We start from the raw sequence: 12,973 nt of genomic DNA, 5'->3' as shown, positions 1-12,973 counted from the left end.
GCCTTTTTTTCAATGAAAAGACCAAAAAAAAAAAAAACCAAAAAAATCAAGAGGAACAAAAAGGGGTGCAACACGAGGACTTCCCGAGAGGTCACCCATCCTAGTACTACTCTCGCTCAAGCACGCTTAACTGCGGTGTTCTGATGGGATCCGGTGCATTAGTGCTGATATGATCGCACCCATTAGTATATGTATCGCATTAGCATATATCCTTTGGCTTTGAGTCCGCCTTGAAATCTCTTCGCGTGTGTTGCACTGTTTATATGGGTTTTCCCGCCCAGCTGCGACGAGCATTCGTGCCAAGATATATAAGTTAGGACACCACGTTTGACGACACTAAAACCAAGACTTATGTTTTCCCGCCCAGCTGCGACGAGCATTCGTGCCATTTCCATGTACCGCGGGAAGCTTTACCGGCCATTTTCATGTACCGCGAATGAAGTGTATCGGCCAAAATCTCCGGGTGTGAACGTGTCTCAGAAATCGCCTGTCCGGGGAGCCTTCCGGTCCGATTCAGACGGCGGGTGCTTCATAGAAGTTGGAGAGCATTGCATCACGGTCTCTTAGCAAGTGGAATCGTGGAATTCGGACGCGTGAGCAGAGAGATAAGCTTGTCGGAAGGAACCCCTGTCTCGCAGGTATTCCGGACCGAGCAGATCAGTCCTAAAGGATGCGAAGGACGGTGCACTTCCAGGCCGATTTAGTTTCCGGGTCCTTCATGAGAACCAGAGACATTTGAGTCTTCTTTCCAGAACGTCCAAGAGCATTCAATTCGGATCTATGAGCAGAAAGATACGGTCTCCGGAATGGACACATGTCTAGACGCCTCTCTCTGGTCGTGTACATGCACTGCAAAGATGTGCCCTCCAGGAAGCCTTAAACTTCCCAAGAACCGAAGCTTCCTTCACCAAAGTTGGAGATAAATGAGTCCTCTGTCTTCTGCAACCGAAATCATTCAATTCGGACTAGTCTCATAGGAGTTACACTCTCCGGAATGCGAAGTGGTCTAAGCTGCTCTGGATTCTGCGAGATGGTCTTGCGACTTGGTTAACCCGCAGCCCTGAAGATGAACGCCTGAATGCTGATGCTGCGAGTTGATATGTGCGGGTAAACTATCACTGGAAGAGGTCTGAAGCTCAAGAGCAAGAGAAATGCTAAGTCCACAATCGTGCGATTTAGGCATGCGAGTTAGCCGGGCCTGGAATTATGCCGCACGATCACTCGCAAATCACTCCGACTTGAGCCTGCGACCTAGGTGCAATAGAGACCAACCCGCACAGTTTGTACATTCCCCAGAAACCGCCTTAGCCCTGCGAGTTGGAGAGGAAGGAGACCAAGCCGCAGCAACACTCGCAAAACACTCCTACTTAGGCGTGCGGCTAAGTCAGTCTTTGACGTGGACACAAGACAAGTCTTCATCTACTGCGACTTAGGCGTGCGGCTAAGACAAGGCGATTCAGGCTTCACAAGATAAGTCTTCATCTACTGCGACTTAGGTGTGCGACTGGGACATACTGGACCAACCCGCAGTAATTCCCACTTTATCCATTAAAGCCGGGTCAGGACCCGGTTTGTTCCGGGCTGACCCGGTTTCGTTTTTAGGAAGTATAAATACTTTTTAGGGTTTTTTGGGAGAGAATTAAGTTTTATTCCCTTTGTCTCTTGCCTCTTTTGTGAAAAAGACTCCATTAAGAAGAGAAATATCTATATTTGAGTGTTTAATCAAGAGAGTTTAAAGAGATCTGGGTGTTTAAAGCTGTTTTCTTTTGAATCTATCATCTCCATCTCCATTTCTCATCATTAATCATGCTAATCTTCTCAACATGCAAAGGTTTAAGAGAGATTAGTATGATTAGTGAGTAGTCACCTTAATGAGGTTCTAGATGTGTAGGTTAGGGTGCTAAAGTGTTAGATTAGGAGTGCTTAGGGCTAGATTCATTGATTCATTTCTCTAAACAACTGTTCTCTATGCTAGATCCTTGATAATCACTTGAGATTTAGATTCTGGGAATTTCATGCACCAAAAGTGTTTGATGAAATTCCTGAAAGAGTTGTGTTAGAGGTTTAAGTAATTTTTCATCATGGGAATGATTTGTTAAATGCTTGAATGATCATTGAGAACTGTTTATTAATGCATATTGGTTCATATTTCACAAATGGGAATTTGGTTTGAAAATGGATTAGTATAGGGGTTAATACCTTCATGAGAGGATTAACCTAGATTAGAGTTTTTAATCACTTGAATCATGTCTCATCACTGTCATCAGCATCTCTAGTTTAACACCAAAGCACCCTGACCAACTATCATGTCTAGAATCTCATGCCTCCATCATATCATATTCACATCATATCATTTGTCATTGTCATTAGTCTTTAATCCTGTTTATGTTTATAGTTTTCTCTAGATTAATCAAAACCCACCCAGAAGCCAATACATTTTGTTGGAGAGTATGAGGAACCTTCTCAAATCTTTGAGAACATAAGTGAAGAAGGTCTTACCCAAGAGGAGCTCAACTACATTGGGAATCAGAGGTTCCAAAGATATCAGTATGGTAATGCCAATCCAAACCTCTCTTACAGGAACACCAATGTAGCAAACCCACAAGACCAGGTTTATCCCAATTCTCAAGCTCCAAAGAACTTTGTTCCCAAGAACAACTTTCAAGGGTCATTCCAACCCAAGAATCAATTTGGTCAGAATCAGAGTTTTGGTCAGCAACAGAAAACATTTCAGGGCACTGGTTACACTTCACAGCAGCCAAAGGCACCACCAGGGTTTGGTCCACCACAGTTCCAACAGCAGGCGCCGGTTCAACAACAGTTTCAGCCACCAATGGTTCAACAGCAGCCACAGATGGGTACAGATATGGTTGGTATTCTGCAACAACTACTTCAGGGTCAACAGACTATGCAGCAGGAAATCAAGGAACTGAAGCAAAACCAGGCATCAAGCTCAAGGAACCAAGGTCACCTACCTGGAAAACCAGAACCCAACCCCAAGGAATATGCCAAAGCCATTACACTGAGGAGTGGCAAGGAGTTACCTGGTATTGAGAACAACAAAGTGATCATTGAGGACAATGATCAACCTGAGGGGGAGGCAGCCTTAAAGGATGATCAAGTTGCTGAGAAACCAAGGACAGAAAAGGGTAAAGAGGTAGCAAAGGAACCAGAACCAGAGAAGAAGTATGTGCCACCACCTCCATACCAACCCAAGCTCCCATTTCCAGGGAGATTTAAGAAGCAACTAGTGAACAAGGCAAGAGCTGTATTTGAGAAGGCACTCAAAGAGACACCACTCACAATGCCTCTCATTGATGCATTCTTAATGATGCCGAAGATGGGGAAGTTCTTGAAGGATGCAATTCTGAACAAGACAAAAGAGCTTCAAGGCATGGTAGTACTAAGTCATGAATGCAGTGCTATCATTCAGAAGAAGTCCATTCCAAGGAAGTTAACTGATCCAGGGAGCTTCACACTCCCTTGTGCCATTGGACCTCTTCTATTCTCTGGATGTCTTTGTGATTTAGGAGCATCAGTCAGCTTGATGCCATTCTCCATAGCTAAGAAGTTGGGCTTTAGAGTTTTCAAACCCTCAAGGATTTCTCTTATCCTTGCAGATAGATCAGTTAGATTGCCTGTTGGTATGTTGGAAGATCTACCTCTCAAGATAGGTGGTTTTGAGGTTCCAACAGATTTTGTTGTGCTGGAAATGGATGAGGAACCAGTAGATCCTCTCATCTTGGGCAGGCCATTCTTAGCCACTGCAGGAGCTATTATTGATGTGAGAGGTGGGATAATAGAGCTTCAACTTGGGTCTGAAAGGCTCAAGTTTGATGTGAATGAGATGATGAAGAAACCCACCATTGAAGGTCAATGTTTCTATGTGGAGACAATGGACCAGTTGGCTGATGAGTTGCTTGAGGAACTGAACACTGAGGATCCTCTTCAAGCTGCTCTAACTCAAGAACAAGGAGAGAATGAGCTCTTGGCTGAAGCAAGTGAAGGGTATAAGCTGTATCTGGACAATGCAAGAGAGCTGGGTCCTGAAACAAGGTTTTTGGAGCTGGAACAAAGAGGCTCTGAAGTCTTTGCTATCAAGGAATCAGTCACCAGCCAAAGCAACCTGGACCAGGACTGGAATGAGGCTGATGCACCCTCTGTTGAGCTCAAGCCTCTACCAACAGGGCTCAGGTATGCGTTCTTAGGCCTGAACTCTACTTTTTCCGTGATCATAAATGATAACTTGCTGGAGCATGAGGAACGTGCATTACTTAGTGAAATAAGGAAATTTAGGAGAGCCATAGGGTATTCCTTGGCAGACATTAGAGGAATCTCTCCTGATATATGCACCCACAGGATCCACCTGGAGGACTAAGCCATGTCCTCTATTGAGCACCAACGTAGACTTAACCCCAACCTTAGGGAAGTGGTTAAGAAGGAGATACTAAAGCTTCTTAAGGCAGGGATAATTTACCCAATCTCTGACTCAAGATGGGTGTCTCCTGTTCATGTTGTGCCCAAGAAAGGTGGGATCACAGTGGTGAAAAACGACAAGGATGAACTCATAGCTCAAAGAACCATAACTGGCCATCGCATGTGCATTGACTATAGGAAATTGAATTCTGCTTCTAGAAAAGATCATTTCCCTTTACCATTCATTGATCAAATGCTTGAAAGGTTAGCTAATCATCCTTATTTTTGTTTTCTCGATGGGTACTCGGGGTTCTTCCAAATTCCCATAGACCCCCGGGATCAAGAGAAAACAACATTCACATGCCCTTATGGCACTTATGCTTATAGGAGAATGCCCTTCGGTTTATGTAATGCACCGGCCACTTTTCAAAGATGTATGATGCACATTTTCTCTGACATTATTGAAGAGAAAGTTGAGGTGTTCATGGATGACTTTAGTGTCTATGGCTCCTCCTTCTCGGATTGTCTCTCTAATTTGACACAGGTGTTGGAGAGATGTGAGCAGCACAACTTGGTGCTGAACTGGGAGAAGTGTCATTTCATGGTGCAAGAAGGAATAGTTCTTGGGCACAAGATCTCTGAAAAGGGTATTGAGATTGATAAGGCAAAGGTGGAAGTGATGGTGAATCTGCAAACCCCCACTTCAGTAAAGGATAAGGAGCTTCCTTGGTCATGCAGGGTTTTATAGAAGATTCATAAAGGACTTCTCAAGGATTGCCAGGCCCTTAACAAGACTGTTGTGTAAGGAGGTGGACTTCATCTTTGATGCTGAAGTGTGAGGAAGCGTTTAAGAGGATCAAGGAGGCTTTGATCAGTGCACCAATTGTACAAGCTCCCGATTGGTCTTTACCATTCGAAGTGATGACTGATGCATCTGACTATGCCGTGGGAGCTGTCTTGGGGCAGAAGAAAGATAAGAAACTCCATGTGATTTACTATGCCAGCCGCACCTTGGACTCAGCTCAAGAAAAGTATGCAACAACCGAGAAGGAAATGCTTGCCATTGTGTTCGCATTTGACAAATTCAGGAGTTATCTAGTGGGATCAAAAGTCACGGTTTACACAGATCACGCGGCCTTGAGGTACTTGATGTCTAAGAAGGACTCTAAGCCGAGGCTTTTGAGATGGGTCCTATTGCTCCAAGAATTCGACATAGAAATACTTGACAAGAAGGGCATTGAAAACGGGGCCGCAGATCATCTCTCAAGGCTGAGGATTGAAGAAAAGGTCCCTATAGATGATGCTTTACCAGAGGAACATCTCATGCTGGTCCGGTCTTACTTAGAGGTGGAAGAGGCCAACACAATCAAAGAAAGAAGCCTCCCATGGTTCGCGGATCTTGTGAACTACCTGTCTTGCGGTTTAGAGCCACCGGATCTTGATGCCTATCAGAGGAAAAAGTTCTTTAGAGATGTGATGAGATATCATTGGGATGAGCCGTATCTTTACGTGCTTAACAAGGACCATCTCTATAGGCGATGCTTGGCCGAAGAAGAGATCCATCCGGTGCTACAAGAATGCCACGGTTCAGCGTACGGTGGTCACTTAGGTGCATTCAAGACGGTTGCCAAAGTTTTGCAAAGCGGCTTCTGGTGGCCGACTATGTTCAAGGACGCTCAAGATGTGGTATCGAGATGCGAGGCTTGTCAAAGGCACGGTAACATATCCAAGAGGAATGAGATGCCCCAAAACCCAATCTTTGAAGTCGAGGTCTTCGACTGTTGGGGCATTGACTTCATGGGTCCCTTTGTGAGTTCATACGGAAATCAGTACATCCTTGTCGCGGTGGACTATGTGAGTAAGTGGGTCGAGGCTGTTGCATCCCCAACCAACGATTCAAAAGTGGTGGTAAAGCTTTTTAAAAGTATCATTTTCCCACGGTTTGGAGTTCCAAGAGTAGTAATCAGTGATGGGGGAAGCCACTTTATCAATAAGACTCTTGAGAGTCTTTTGAAGAAGCATGGGGTAAAGCACAAGGTGGCCACACCTTATCATCCGCAGACTAGTGGTCAAGTGGAGGTCTCTAACCGACAGATAAAGGCTATTTTGGAGAGGACCGTGAGCTCATCTAGAAAGGATTGGAGCAAGAAACTTGATGATGCTTTGTGGGCTTACAGAACCGCGTACAAGACCCCCATTGGAACCTCACCGTTTAACTTGCTCTATGGGAAAAGCTGTCATCTACCGGTTGAGTTTGAATACAAAGCATTGTGGGCAGTAAAACTTCTTAACTTTGACATCAAGACTGCACAAGAGAAGAGGGTTTTACAACTTCATGAGCTTGAGGAAATCCGGTTAGATGCTTTTGAGAGCTCTAAGATCTACAAAGAAAGGACTAAAGCGCTTCATGACAAGAAGATACACAAGAGAGAGTTCAAAGAAGGGGACCGAGTTCTGTTGTTTAACTCGAGGCTCAAGCTATTCCCTGGGAAGTTGAGATCCAGATGGTCCGGTCCATTCGAAATTCTTGAAGTAAGGCCTTATGGAGCGGTTGTTCTAAAAGGAAAAGATGGACAAGGCTTTGTGGTAAACGGTCAGAGGGTAAAGCACTACCTGGCATCAGAAACAAGAGAGGGAGCTACCTCAGTTCCTCTTCTTGAACCAGAATCAGCCTGAAAAGGTATGAAAAGTCAAACTTAGTGACGTTAAACAAAGTGCTCTTGGGAGACACCCCAAGCTTATCCTTGTACATATTTCGCTTTTCATCTTCTTTTTCTTTTTACTTGAAGCTTTTTGAAGGGTTTGTTAAGTGTTTCAGGAGTTAGATGGTGAATCTTGATGATGAGAATAAGAAAAAGCTCGAAAATGACACGGCCTGATGAATAAAGTCCTAGAGTGTACGTAGCCTCGGTATCAACCCTTGGTATATACATACCGCGGTCACCTTTACCGAGTAAAGCCTGAGAACCTCAGCTAGACTCCTCGACTCGATTTCATCATAGCCGTGTCCGAGAAGGGTCATAGTGAAATGACTAAGTGTGGGGGAGGGCCACGGTGTAAACACCTCGGTATAATTATACCGAGGGGCAAAGTTCACTTCAAACGGTCTAAAACCTCGATCGAGGCCGCGACCAGTTTACACCAAGGCTGGACCGTTTAAACCCCCAGCACCAAGTGTTCTCTGTTAATACAAGTGACCTCGGCATGATGCCCTCGTGGTGGAGTGTGCCGAGGTGCCCGGCTTCAAGAATGATCAAAAACATGAACACTTGGGACACTTGAGTCAAAGAAGAGGGTTTGCGCGACCTGGGGGAAACACTTGATGGCCGCGGAGAAATTCTGGTTAACTTGAGCTCATGACACTCGGCTTGATGCCCTCGGGGTGGAACAAGTCGAGGCCGCTCAAGAAAACACGAGAAAAATCACTCTAGTCCGTACGGCCCACGTCATCCCCCTTATCGCGCCATTTGGAAGCCTTTGCGCGGTAATTTGAATTTAAACGCCCGGTCAAAGCTGTTTTGGCGCGGGTCAACGGTCTCAGCTGGAGGAGAATGGGGGACCAGTCCCACTACAGTCCAAGCGCCAGCTGGAAAGCGCGACACCGCCCATACCAGCCTCCATCCCGAGCCATTAACCGAGAGTTCGCCTTCTTCTCTCTTTTCTCTGCATTTCACGAACATATCTCTCTCATTTCTCATCCATTTCTTGTGATTCCAAGCGTTCTAGACTCGTTAGGGTGTTGTCTATTCATCATAAGCGTTCCACTAAACTTGAATCTTGGATTCCCAAAGGTATTTGCATCTTAAAGAACTCATCTTTTTCCTTCATTCTTTGCGAGCTTTATTGTTTGTGAAATGTGGAATCGATTCTTTTAGAACATGTCGGCCTTTGGGAACAATTTTAAAAATTCCATCAAGATAGATAACATAAGAAAAACCGGTCTTTGCTCTGAAAATCACTTGTTCTTGAGTTTTTTAAAATTCTTGAGAAAATGCGCTTGGAATCGGTCTTAATGATGCTTTGAGATGTTGAGCTGAACTGTTTAGATATCGTGTCTTTCTTTGCTTATTCTGGCTTGTTTTTACTTCCTTTGATGTTTGGAAAAAGCTATAACCCTGGTCTTGTTAGAGAAAAAGCTCTGTTCTTGCTATCTTTAGAGACATGTGCTTGTTGATGTACATGATTCTAACAGTCTCTTTGAGGATCTGCCTTGCAGATGACCGGCGACCGAGCTGTCCCCACTCATGAGACGAACAAAAACGAGGTCCAGAGGAGGATTACAAAAGGGAAAGCCGTGGCCGTGGCATGCAATGGTGGAACAAGCAAGAAACCCTCCGTGAGATCCGATGGTGAGCCAGCCGCCAAGCGAGCAAGGAACGCCGAGCTCACTCTGGTTCCAACCCTTGAACCAAAACGGAATGGGGAGCAGGCAGCCACTGAGAACGATGGAGACGAGCTGAGAGCCATAGTCCCTCATGAACCCGATTGTGGCAAGAAGGCCAAGAAGGAACCAAAGCCCGAGCCCGAGGAGGAACATTTCCCGACTACTGAGGAGTACTTGGACCACTTTAACTCTATAAGAGTAGCTCAAGGTCGGTTCCCTGATATGGAGCTGTTGAAGAAGCTTGAGATACTCGATGATGTTACACTCATCTTTCAAAACATGGGCTTGGCCGAATTCTTCATGATGAGCGATGTTGCTTACGAGGGGATCACACAACAGTTTCTTGCCACTTTGGAGGTTGTCATTTACCCCAAGAGAGATCCCAAGCGTCTACATGGCAAAGGGTTCGGACACATTGAGTTTGACATAGAAGGCGTGCACTACAAGGTCAGTTTCAAGGAGCTTGATGAGATATTTGGATTTGAAAGGAATGGAAGCTCGCTTGACAAGTTTGTGTACCCTCGTGATGAGTTGGCCGCGTTGTGGGAAACGATATCTTTTGGGCCTTACTTGGGAGGCAAGAGCAAGACAAGCTGCATCAGGAACCCTGCGATCAGATACACCAACCGGGTCCTGGCCTCTACGTTCTTCTCTACATACAACCCTGGTGTGATTCACACGGCAGAGCTTGAACTGTTGGGACTTGGACTTAAAACGCTCATCACTCAAATGAAGAACAAAAAGGAGTTCCAAGGGCCAATGCATGTACCGTCTTTAGGAGCGTTCTTTGCGATTCAAATGCTCACCTATAGACACAATGTGTGGTGTGACCGAAAGAAGAAGGGAGCAAGGAGGCTTCAGAACGGTTGGATTGTCACTAAAATCTTGAGAGCTCAAGGGTTCATCTTCCCTGATTCACCATCGAGGCCGAGTCTCATTAATGAGCAATACCTAAGTAAAAGTGGTTTCTTTGGAGGCAAGTCAGGGGATAGATGGGTTTACAACTTCACGCTGATGCACAGGGACGGTACACAAGTTCTACTGCCTAACCGAGGCCTCACCATGCTTGATAAGCAGTGTAACGTCTCCTTCTATGTCCTCAAGGATAAGTTGTACAACCCATCTCTCGGCCCACCAATGCGCAAGTGCACCAAAGCCATACCTAACAAGCCTCAGAACGAGAACGGCCCGGCCGGAGGTGAGAATGAAGAAGAACGGCATGCTGAGAGAAGGATGGGAGCAGGCCGATATCATTTTGATCCATACGTGTGGGGTGAGCCTGAATACCACACCAAGAAGCTGTATTTGCGAGTGAACACTCTCCAAAAGTGGTGTAAGTGGCAAGACAAGACCATTCATGCCTTGGTGGGCTGTGTAAGGCACCTGAAGAAGAAGGTCAAGCAGCTAACACGGCCATCTTCTCCGGACAAGAACTCAGCAACATCAACCGCACCGGTTACACAAGAGGAGGTTGGGGAAAGCTCAAACGCAAGGAACCCGGAGTTTCCACCAGGCAAAGAGGATTGGATCGACCCTGCCTCGGCATTCTTACCTGAACCCTCAGATAGCAGCCCACCACGTCAATCCACACCCTCCTGCTCAACATCAAATCCCTCGTACTACTTGGGATCAGACCTCTCCGACTAAGGTATCAACTTCAAACCCTGTACATATGCATCTTGTGTATATCATTCTGCATTCGTTTAGTTTGTCTTTTTACTTCTCTCACACGCTTCTATAACACACGGGACTGTGTTGTTTAAGTGTGGGGGAGGAGCTTTGTGTTTTCTGATCTTGTTTTCTTTGTTCTTATTTGACTTTTGCATTCTTGAGTCTCATCTAGCTTTCTACATATGATAAAACCGCATCATTAACATTCTAGTTGCATCTCGCATTCTAAGATCGAGTCTAGTTGCATCATGTAGGATTGCATCAGTGCAAGGAGCAATGATAGATTTTTTCCTAGAGAGTAAATCACTCGAGAACTTGAACTAAATATGCTTGTGAAACTCATTCTGTGCTTGTAAAGCTTGAAACGATTTGAATCTGTGAAGCAAGTCTAAATTACACTCAACTCTAGTTAAGTGATAACCCTGAACTTGAATTGTAAATATCTTTTGATGCATTGCTTGAATTGGCTTGTGGATACCGATATACATACTTGAGCTAGAATCATTGCTTTTACCACCCTCTTTTCTTAGCTCAAGTAGCTGAATCCGCATCATGGATCAGTTCCCTCACCTTGAACCCAACTTTCTTTTCGAGCCAATGTTTGTGTGTGAATTGTAAGGCCACCTTGGACCGAACTTAGCAGAAAGTGTTAGGTTTAGAGCGACAAGGGCATGTCTCATTGAGTGCTATGTTCCAACATCAGGGAACTAAGAGTATTGGCGAGAAGTAAGTGTGGGGGAAAAGATCTATTGGTGAGTGGAAAAAGGCGAGCTGAGTGGAAAAGAGAGTGTGGAGATAGCTAGGGGAATGAAAGAAAAAGAATCGAGTCTTGAATTGAAAAAGATAAGCTCTGTTGTTCTAAAAAGTAAAGTATAGTCTCTGAAATGAAAAGAAGCCAAAAAGGCTCAAGTGTTCTAAAAAAAAAGAAAAGAAAAGAGGGTAATCGCTGTAAAAGAAAAGAGCTGTGTGAATAGGTAAACACCAAGACTTGGAAATCAAAACAAAAGTGAGTCCCCTAGTGAAAAGAAAGCAATTGAGAGAGTGAGGATCTTGAGAGGGTGAGCAAGTGAGAAAAGCTTTGAGTGGAGTGTGGGGTGTGATGAGTCCTGCCCTTGTATGCATCGGTTGCTTTTTACCTTTAGCATTCTGCCAAAGTTTGGTCGTTCATTGAGTGATCCCATTGTTGCATTACACCCGCTTGAATATTGATGAGATCATTTTTGTCTCATGACCTTACCCTAGCCAAGCCAGCCTATTTGAACATTGCATCATTTGATTCACCGGTTACGAGCTTAATGAATGTGAAAGAGTTGAATGTGATAATGACTTGTGGAGATTCTGTGCTTTAATTGTAAAATATCTGAGTATGGCTTTGCATTGCATATTTGAGCATGAATCCAAGTTCTCTTTGTGATCACTTCTCTCTAAAAAGGAAATATGAGCTCCATCTGCATTAAAACCTCTTTCTTCTCATTTGTTCTCTTCGCTTGAGGACAAGCAAAGGACAAGTGTGGGGGAGTTGATATGTCTATATTTTACATCATTTAGAGTGCATTTTAGAGTCCTCATTATGTGTTTTCCCCATGTAAATGGAGTCTTTAGGCATGAAAATAGGATTTAGGGCTTGCATTAGGTCCCAAAGAGTTTTGCATGTTTTGAAGTCCTTATCAGGTGCTTTGGGAGTCATTTGGAGCCTAAGAAGAGGAGCAGAGAAGAAGACGGTGAAGAAAAAGGTCAAAAATGGTGAAAACCGCTTGGAGGAATTTCTCGGCCAAATCGCGTACCGGACGGACAGAAACCTCGGCCAAAATCCTTACCGATCGTTCAACCTCGACCAAAAAGCTTACCGATCGCTCAGCACCGACCAAAGTCCGTACCGATCGACCAAAGTCAGCCTGGGTCGAAGATCAGGTGTAAATACCGCGGGTTGAGTTTTTGGCCGAGGCGAAGGAATTTTTACGACCAAAAAGCTTACCGCGGTACACAGCCCTCGGCCATTTTCCTTACCGCGGGAAGCTTTTCTCGACCAAAATTTGTCCTTGTCCGCGCGTTTCAAAGATCAGCAATCCGGGGAACCTTCCGGTCCGAACCAGTTGGCAGGGTCTTCAGCAAAGTTGGAGATAATCAAACAAAGATCCCAGAACAGTTGGAATCATCCAATTCGGACCAGTGGGGAGAAAGATACAGCTTCCGTAAGATGCACCAACATTACGCGCATCCGAGAACCGAACGGTGGAGTACAAAGATCACGGCGGACGGAACCTTTCCGGACCGAACCAGCTTGCCCGGTCTTCATCAAAGTTTGAGATCTTTGAAAGACCTTTTCATAAAGGTTGGGATCGCTAAATTCGGACGAGTGGTTTGAAAGATAAAGTCTCCGGAGTTCACATCGGTCCAAACAGCTTATTTCCCGGTGATTCCAATGCGGTTCAAAGATGTGAAATCCAGGAAGCCTTCCACTTCCCAAGCTCCGACGGTTTCTTCAACCTAAGTGCTAGGTAA

General features: G+C 45.0%; 1 non-coding gene across 1 annotated transcript; it reads right to left on the bottom strand.

The window, feature by feature from the left end:
* Nucleotides 1–62: 62 nt before the first annotated feature.
* On the bottom strand, nucleotides 63–181 carry LOC112081760. The gene has a single exon (XR_002896681.1). It is a non-coding gene; the product is annotated as a 5S ribosomal RNA (ribosomal RNA).
* Nucleotides 182–12,973: the final 12,792 nt, after the last annotated feature.

The sequence above is a fragment of the Eutrema salsugineum genome, unplaced genomic scaffold (genome assembly GCF_000478725.1).
Source record: "Eutrema salsugineum unplaced genomic scaffold, Eutsalg1_0 scaffold_10, whole genome shotgun sequence".
NCBI lineage: Eukaryota > Viridiplantae > Streptophyta > Magnoliopsida > Brassicales > Brassicaceae > Eutrema > Eutrema salsugineum.
Note: the sequence above shows the minus strand (reverse complement) of the source record. Positions and strands in the feature narration are given on the sequence as shown.